The sequence below is a fragment of the Parasteatoda tepidariorum genome, chromosome 9 (genome assembly GCF_043381705.1).
Source record: "Parasteatoda tepidariorum isolate YZ-2023 chromosome 9, CAS_Ptep_4.0, whole genome shotgun sequence".
In the NCBI taxonomy this organism is placed as follows: Eukaryota; Metazoa; Arthropoda; class Arachnida; order Araneae; family Theridiidae; genus Parasteatoda; species Parasteatoda tepidariorum.
The window spans coordinates 48,017,583-48,026,556 of NC_092212.1; positions in this window are offsets into that span (position 1 = coordinate 48,017,583).

The following is an 8,974-nucleotide window of genomic DNA, read 5'->3' on the forward strand; positions in this document are numbered from 1 at the left end:
GCCAAATAACGCTAAAAACAGTTAATCTCTATTCTAATGACATGAAGTACAGAAAATTATTTTTATTAATATAATAGCTCAGGATAGAGTGTTCGCCTTCCAATGAGGTGACCCGGTTTCGAATCCCAACTATGGCTGGTCGATACGAATCCGCCTCCAGCTTATACCGAAAACAGCGCTGACGTGAAATATCCTCAGTGGTAAAGGATCATGGGTTAGAGTCCCTTTGCTGTCAGGCTAACCGTGGGAGTTTCTCGTGGTCTTCCTCCTCATGTAACGCAAATGCCATTTAGTTCCATAAAAAAATCCTCCGTGAAGGCAAATTTTCACCCATACTTGATCCATGAATTCCCTTGTCTTCTGGATTGGGTTCAAACAAAGAGGTCTTCGGAATTGAACATAAGTAGTCGTAAGCCCTAATTTGGGTCGGCTGTTCAACGACGGTTATAAAATAAAACATAATAACGTAAAGCCGCAGACAAAGGTAACAAATACTTATGAATAAAAATATTACTTTAGCTTCATTAATTGAAGAGCTTATTAGAAAAGCGACATTTTCAGACAGATATTAGCTGGGTAAAAAAAATAAATGGTCTCCTAACTACACTCTATAACAAAAAAATCGACGCACCAAGAAGGAGTTGTCCGATTGAAACGAAAATTGGTGGATATGAAGACAATGTGCGGAATAGTAAATGATTAAAATTTCAGAACAATTGAATATTTTAATGCAGAGTTACAGTAACAAGTTCAATAAGGTGTTGACCCGCCTCTAGCCTGGATACAAGCTGCCACGCGGCGTGGCATAGACCTAAATGCTCCCGGATGGTCTCTTGCGGTATTTCCTGCCAAATTCGATCCAATTGTCGAATGAGGTCATCAGCATTCCATGCCAGATGCAGTCGCCTTCTCATAATATCCCAAACATGCTCGATGGGAGAGAGATCTGGTGATCTGGAAGGCCAAGGAAGAGTTTGACAAGCTTGCAGACAGTTCATAGCAACACGTGCCGTATGTCATCTGGCATTGCTCTGCTGAAAAACCAGCCCAGGGCGCTGCAAAAGGAACGGTAGCGAAACAGGTCTTAGGATGTCGTCGACGTACCGCTGTGCAGTAAGTGTACCTCTAATGACGACCAAAGGAGTCCGGCTGTCAAAGGAAATGGCACCCCAGACCATAATGCCTTGTTGAGAGCCGGTGTGGCGAACAATAGTGAAGGCAGTATCCCCCCTCTGCCCTGTGTGTCTCCAAACACGTCTTCGATGATCGTCAGGAGACAGTAGGAAGTGGGATTCGTCGCTAAAGACTATACGTCCCCAGTCGGCATCATTCCAGCCTGATTGAGCGTCGATTTTGCGCGTCTTAGTGCGTTCTTGGTGCGTCGATTTTTTTGTTATAGAGTGCATTTTAATATTGATTAATTAGAAGGTGGGATTAATAATACTCTGCCTTATTTTATTTACCACTGCCTAATTTAAAACAAAAATCAGGCAAGCATTCTAAAACTAATGTGAATAAGTTACGTTAATATTAAAGTGAAAGCAAAAACAATTCTGTTACATTAAATATACCCATATTGACCTTTATCATTTTCACTGTTTCCTAAATTCCTCAAAAAATGTTACTTACCTGTTTTTTTTCCCTTACCTCTTCAATTGTGTCAGAATATGACATTTAGTTTTGTTCATGATTTCGTAGTATTGGTCAGCAATAATTAACTGATATTTATTTTTTATTCACCCAACACAAAGCATGAGAATTCAACTAGTATTACAAGTAAAAAAAAATTAATGATTTTAGGTGCTAATTTCTAATATATTAATTATTTTGATGCAACTGTGGTGATTTTTGAGTTAATTATAATAAAATCCATTTAGCTGAAATTGTTGCATGTCAAAAAGATTATGAATTGGCAATAGCATCCTTCTGTTATTGCTATAGGAAAACTCGTGCCTTTGTCACGCGATGAGAGTTATGCTCTAACGTAATGTCAGCCATAATTTTTTCTTTTTTTTCTTCATTCGTCCAATTGCTGTCGGTTTTCTAAATCAATTCTCAAATTCAGAAACTCACAAAAATAGTATCTGGATTAATAAGAATTTCCTTTAAGATTTTTACAGCTAGGAGGTAAAAATTGAAATAGTTTATAAGTTAATAAAAAAAATTCTACTCTGCAGATAACATACATGTTACAAAATAAAACTATTATACCTAACGACAACTAATAAGACTAAAAATACTCTTAAAGTTCTTTTTGCGTTTAAGAAAGTTTTATCAAAAATATACTAAGATAAAATGATTAAATATATGGATCCCATTGTAATGAAAACTGCTTAGATAAATTTTAAAATGTTTATCAAAATTTTATTTTCATTTAAATGTACAGTTGTTACAGACCTGATCTAGCAAAAATTGTCTAGTCATGATGGTAAAGAAGTCTGAAAACTTTCGGCAATAGGTATTTTCATTTCCGTTAATAAAAATGTTGGCTGCTTTAAAAAAAGCTTTAAAAACGGATGCTTAAAACTTAGGAATATATAAAAATTTAATAACATTTCAAAAATTAATTAAACACAAATAAGTACTGCATGCCGATCACCGGCTTTGGATTGATAAGCTCTTGATCAAATAATGCATGTGCTATGCCACTGCGGCACCAAAGTTTCAGAATGCCCGCAATATTTTTACTTTTTTTCATAGGACTCGTACATACAGCATATAGCATTTTTAATGGGGTTGGCACATATTTCATAAATAATAAAAGCAAAAGTAACCTAAAAATAGAAAAATATTCTTCACCTTAAAATTTGTAATAGTTTTGTTTAATACCAACTGTTCCTTCTGAAGTGATTCAATTCATGCCTAAATTAAGTTAATTAGAGAAATTATCTGGCCACTGACAAATATGTAAATATTTATTGGGTTCTTCAAACATTGATTCATTGCGGTCCATATTTTTAAAAAGGTTTTCTCTCTTGGCGCAATTATTTTTCAAACGAAAATGGTACACTTTAACTAAAACAGAAGTAAATAACTAATAATATCAAATAAAGCCCAACATCGGAATATTTATGATTTTATACTGAGTACGACAGAGAACCACGTAGACTTATATCACTAGTGAAAATTTAATCAAAAATCAGCGTAGTGTAAATAAATGTATTGAAAAAACAATTATCTGGCGTACCTCATGAATCAATCCACAGGCATCCCTTAGGAAAATTTGCCATAGGTTTGCCATAAAAAAATGCCATAGGATATTCCTATGGGGTTTTGCCTATGGCAAAAATTTTGCCATATACGTATGGCAGAATTTTGCCATACATGTATGGCAAATTTTTNATTGATATATTTGGTAATTAATAAAACTGAACCCATACTAAGCAATTTTTAAAGCTATAGTGTAGAAATAAGTGTCTTACAAGATAAATTTTGAAGATCCCCTTGAAAGATAAATTTTGATAGTGATAAATTCCCCTTGATAGTGATACATTTTGACTATCATGAGGTGCCAGGAACAATATCCCCATGCCGAGTAACGTTAATTACAGTTAACCTCTATTCTGATGACATGAACTACAAAAAATTATTTTTCCTAATATAATGACGTAGAGCCACGATGGCTCAGGGCATTAAGTCTTCTCTCTCCCAATGAGGTGACCCGGTTTCGAATACCAACTGTGACTGGTCAATACGAATCCACCTCCAGCTTACACCGAAAACAGTGCTGACGGAAATATCCTCAGTGGTAAAGGATCGGGTTAGAGACCCCTTGCCGTCAGGCTAACCGTGGGAGGTCCTCGTGGTCTTCTTCTTCATGTAACTCAAATGCGGGTTAGTTCCATATAAAAGGCAAGTTTCCACCCATACTTGATCCATGAGTTCCCTTGTCTTCTGGATTGGGTTCAAAATTACAAGGCTACGGAGTTGAACATAAGTAGTCGTAAGTCCAAATTCGGGTCGGCTGTTCAACGACGGTTATAAAATAAAATACAATAACGTAAAGCCACCGAAAAAGGTAACAAATAATTATGAATAAAAATATTATTTTAGCTTCATTAATTGAAGAGCTTAGTAGAAAAACCAAGTAAGTGACATTTTCAGAGAAGTATATCTGGGTAAAAAAAAATAAGTGGTCTCCGAACTATTTTAATATTTAATTATTAGAAGGTGTGATTAATAATACTTTGCCTTATTTTATTCACCACTGACTAATTTTAAAATAAAAATCAGGCAAGCATACTAAAACTAATGTGGATAAGTTATGTTAAGATTAAAGTGAAAGCTAAAACAATTCTGTTACATTAAATATACCCATATTGACCTTTATTATTTTCACTGATTCCTAAGTACCTCAAAAAATGTTACTTACTCTTTTTTTTCCCCTAACCTCTTCAATTGTGTCAGAATAGGACATTTAGTTTTGTTCATAATTTCGTTGTTTTCTTCAGTAATAATTAATTGATATTTATTTTTTATTCACCCTGCACAAAGCATGAGAGTTCAAATAGTATTACAAGTAAAAAAAAAAAATGATGGCTTTAAGCACTAATTACTAATGTATTAATTATTTTGATGTAACTGTGGTTATTTCCGAGTTATTTCTAAATAGAACCCTTTTATCTGAAATTGTTGCATGTCATGAAGATTATGAATTGGCAATAGCACCATTCTGTTACTGCTATAGGAAAACTCGTGCCTTTGTCACGCGATGAGAGTTATGCTCTAACGTCATGTCAGCCATAATTTTTTCTTTTTTTTCTTTATTCGTCCAATTGCTGCCGATTCTCTTAATCAATTCTCAAATTTAGAAACTCGCAAAAATAGTATCCGGATAAATAAGAATTTCCCTTATGATTTTTACAGCTGGGAGTTAAATAGTTTATAATTTAATTAAAAAAAATTCTACTCTGCAAATAACATACATGTTAAAATATAAAACTATTAAACCTAACGACAGCTAATAAGACTAAAAATGCTATTAGCGTTCTTTTGCGTGTAAGAAAGTTTTATCAAAACTTTACTAAGATAAAATTATTAAATATAAGGATCCCATTATAATGAAAACTGCCTAGATAAATTTTAAAATGCTTATCGAAATTTTATTTTCAATTAAGTGTACAATTGTTACATATCTGATCTAGCAAAAATTGTCTTGTCATGATGGTAAAGATGTCCAAAAACGCTTGGCAATAGTTATTTTTATTACCGTTATTAAAAATATTGGCTGTTTAAAAAAGCTTTAAAAACAAATGCTTGCAAATGTACGAATGTATAAAAATTTAAAAACATTTCAAAAAGTAATTAAACACAAATAAGTACTACATACGGACTACCGGTTTCGGATTGATAAGCTCTTGATCAAATAATGCATGTGCTATGCCACTGCGGCACCTAAGTTTCAGAATGCATGCAATATTTTTACTTTCTTACCTAGGACTCGTACATACAGCGTTTCTAATGGGTTTGGTAAATATTTCTTTCATAAATAATAAAGGCAAAAGTAACCTCAAAATAGAAAAATATTTATCGCCTGAAAATTCGTAAAAGTTTTGTTTAATACAAACTGTTCTTTCTGAAGTGATTCAATCCATGCCTAAATTAAGTTAATTAGAGAAATTATCTGTCCTCTGACAAATATGTAAATAATTATTGGGCTCTTCAATCATTGATTCATTGTTGTCCATACTTTTTAAAAAGGTTTTCTCTCTTGGTGCAATTATTTTTCAAACGAAATGGTTAACTAAAACAGAAGTAAATAACTAATAATATCGAATAAAACCAGACTTCGGAATATTTATGATTTTATACTGAGTACGACAGAGAACCACGTAGACTTATTATCACTAGTTAAAAATTATTCAAAAATCATCACAGTGTCAATAAGTGTATTGAAAAAACAATTATCTGGCATATGTCATGAATCAATACACAAGCATATTTAAATCTGATTCACTCTAAGTAAGCACGGATTCAAATCCTGCTCCAAGCATATTCTTTTTTTTCATTTTGAAATAATTTGCATTTTTAAATTTATGAAATGGAAATAGTTATAAACGAAAAATATTAAGACGAAAATTTATTTCGAAAGTAAGTGTATTGAAAAAACAATCATCTGGCATATGTCATGAATAAATCTACATTCATATTAAAATCTGATTCACTGTAAGTAAGCGCAGATTCAAATCCCGTACCAAACATATTCTTTTTTTAAAATTTTTAAAAAAGGTTTGCATTTTCAAACTTATATATTTATAAAATATAAATAGTTACAAACGACAAATATATAGAGGAAAATTTATTTCGAAAATAAGTGTATTAAAAAAACAATTATCTGGCATATGTCATGAATAAATCCACAGGCATATTAAAATCTGATTCACTTTAAGTACGCGCAGATTCAAATCCTGTTCCAAGCATATTCTTTTTTTTTTCATTTTGAAATAGTTTGCATTTTTAAACTTATATATTTATAAAATATAAATAGTTACAAACGACAAATATATAGACATAAATTTATTTCGAAAAAAGAAAAATTAATTCACTTATAACGATATTGTTTACTGCAGACACGCCATGCATTTACGTCGCATCAATATGGAATTCCGAAACAAGTTTTTGAAGAAAACAATGCGTCGACTTGCCGAAGCCAGGATGGCCGAGCGGTCAAGGCGTCAGACATGAACGTACTCTGTGAGTTGCCTCTGAAATGCAACCAATTCGGTGAAGAGACGGTGAACCAAAAAAGAAAGAAAATCCCAAAATATGAAACTGAAAGCAAGCAAGATACCAACCAAAAAATAAAAAAAAATAATGAAATAAAACTAAATTGTAAATAATGTAAATAATGTATATAAAAAAATAGATTATAAACGTTTCAGCTGGCAATTCACGGGTACCTTGAATTCTGATTCACGTAATCTACGTGAGCGTGGGTTCGAATCCCACTCCTGGCATGTTTTTATTTATATATTGAAAATAACTGCAATTTTATTTTATATTAATTGCAATTTAATATATTATATTTTCAATATAATTTTTTATTAAAAATAACTACTATTTATTTCTAGCATTTTTCTTTTAAGTGTTTTAAAAGTTGTAGCTTTAAACAGCACAAAAGTTGACTAAAAATATTTTTAATAATGGTAGAAAATAACTACTATTTATTTCTACCATTTTCCTTTTACGTGTTTTAAAAGTTGTAGCTATAAACAGCACAGAAGTTGATTAAAAGTATTTTTAATAATGGTAGAAAATAACTGCTATTTATTTCTACCATTTTTCTTTTACGTGTTTTAAAAGTTGTAGCTATAAACAGCACAGAAGTTGATTAAAAATATTTTTAATAATGGTAGAAAATAACTACTATTTATTTCTACTATTTTTCTTTTACGCGTTTTAAAAGTTGTAGCTATAAACAGCGCAGAAGTTGATTAAAAATATTTTTAATAATGAATGAATCTTAATTTCGATGATTTAATGCAATATCATAAATATTCAATTTGTCTTTATGAAAAAACAACATCAAAGCTAATTTCTCAAAGTACTCGTATTATATTAATATAGAATTAAGACTCACAATTTCGATGTAAAAAAATGCAACAGATTGCCGTAGTCAGAATTGATGAGCCGTTACGGCAACAGAGCACTCATTGAGATTTCGCTGCACTGCAACTATTCCGAAGACAATTAAGTCGGGAAAAAACTCCACAAATATGAAAATGAAATGAAACAAGATTGAACTAAAAGAACATATCAAAGTAAAACTAATTTTTATTTATGGTAAAATTCTATATCTTTCAGAGATCAGTTTTAGGGATGCCATAAAATCTAATTCACTTTTCATGAGCACGAATCTTACTCCATGTATGCAATTTGTTCCTTTTCAAAAGAAATAATTTTGAGAGTTTGAAGTATACAAAACACGCTTATTTCTCAATTTATTTGCAGATGGTTTTAAATATTTAGCTGTGAACAACAAAAATTTCGTTTAAAATTACTTTAAAGAATAAATCATCCTAATTCCGTATGATTTCGATAAAAATCCATCAGTTTGTTTAAATCAGAATTGTCAAATGGTCAAAATTTGGTCACGAGCCATACTAAGTGAATTATCGCTGAAAGGCTAATATTTCAGTGAATAACATATTATATATAAGGAATTATAATTTTTTTTTCTGAAAATCGAAAACAGGCGCATGAAATAATTTGAAAACAATAAAATAAAGCTAAGTAGCATCGGATGATAATATAAATGAAATCATTCGAAACAATTTAAAAATGTCAATCCCTCTACATGAGTTTGGGTTTGAATTCAGCTTCTGGGTTCTAGTTTTTTTAAAAATATATATAAGGGGGACTGGAAAGTAATGTCGTTTCGGTGCACAATAGGAATATTTTTTTGTGCTGAACATAACACTTAATTATTTTATGCAAACATCGTAGTGAAATTCATATGGGTTGATAAAGAATATATTTTTTCTCAAACAACTTACTAGATGACATTACTAGATGACACAAAATTATTTCTTTTTAAAAAAGAAATACATTACATACATCAGGAATTATATTCGAACTCATGTTCACAGATAGTGAATTATGAGTGGTTTTAAATTATTATTAGTTATAAAATCCTTACTGGTGTAAAGCTATATCGAAGTTTTCCCCCCTTGTTAAATATCCGGAATTTCGATATAACGTGGACATATTTGAAATGACTGCATCCTGTATCATTCTTGTATTTCAATTGTTGGATAACATACCAAGCAGGGGAAATGGAGATATTAAGAAATTCCAATGTTGGAAAGTAAACAGATTTTCATATGTAGAAGTTTTCTAAATATTTTTTTGTGCTGAACATAACACTTAATTATTTTATGCAAACATCGTAGTGAAATTCATATGGGTTGATAAAGAATATATTTTTTCTCAAACAACTTACTAGATGACATTACTAGATGACACAAAATTATTT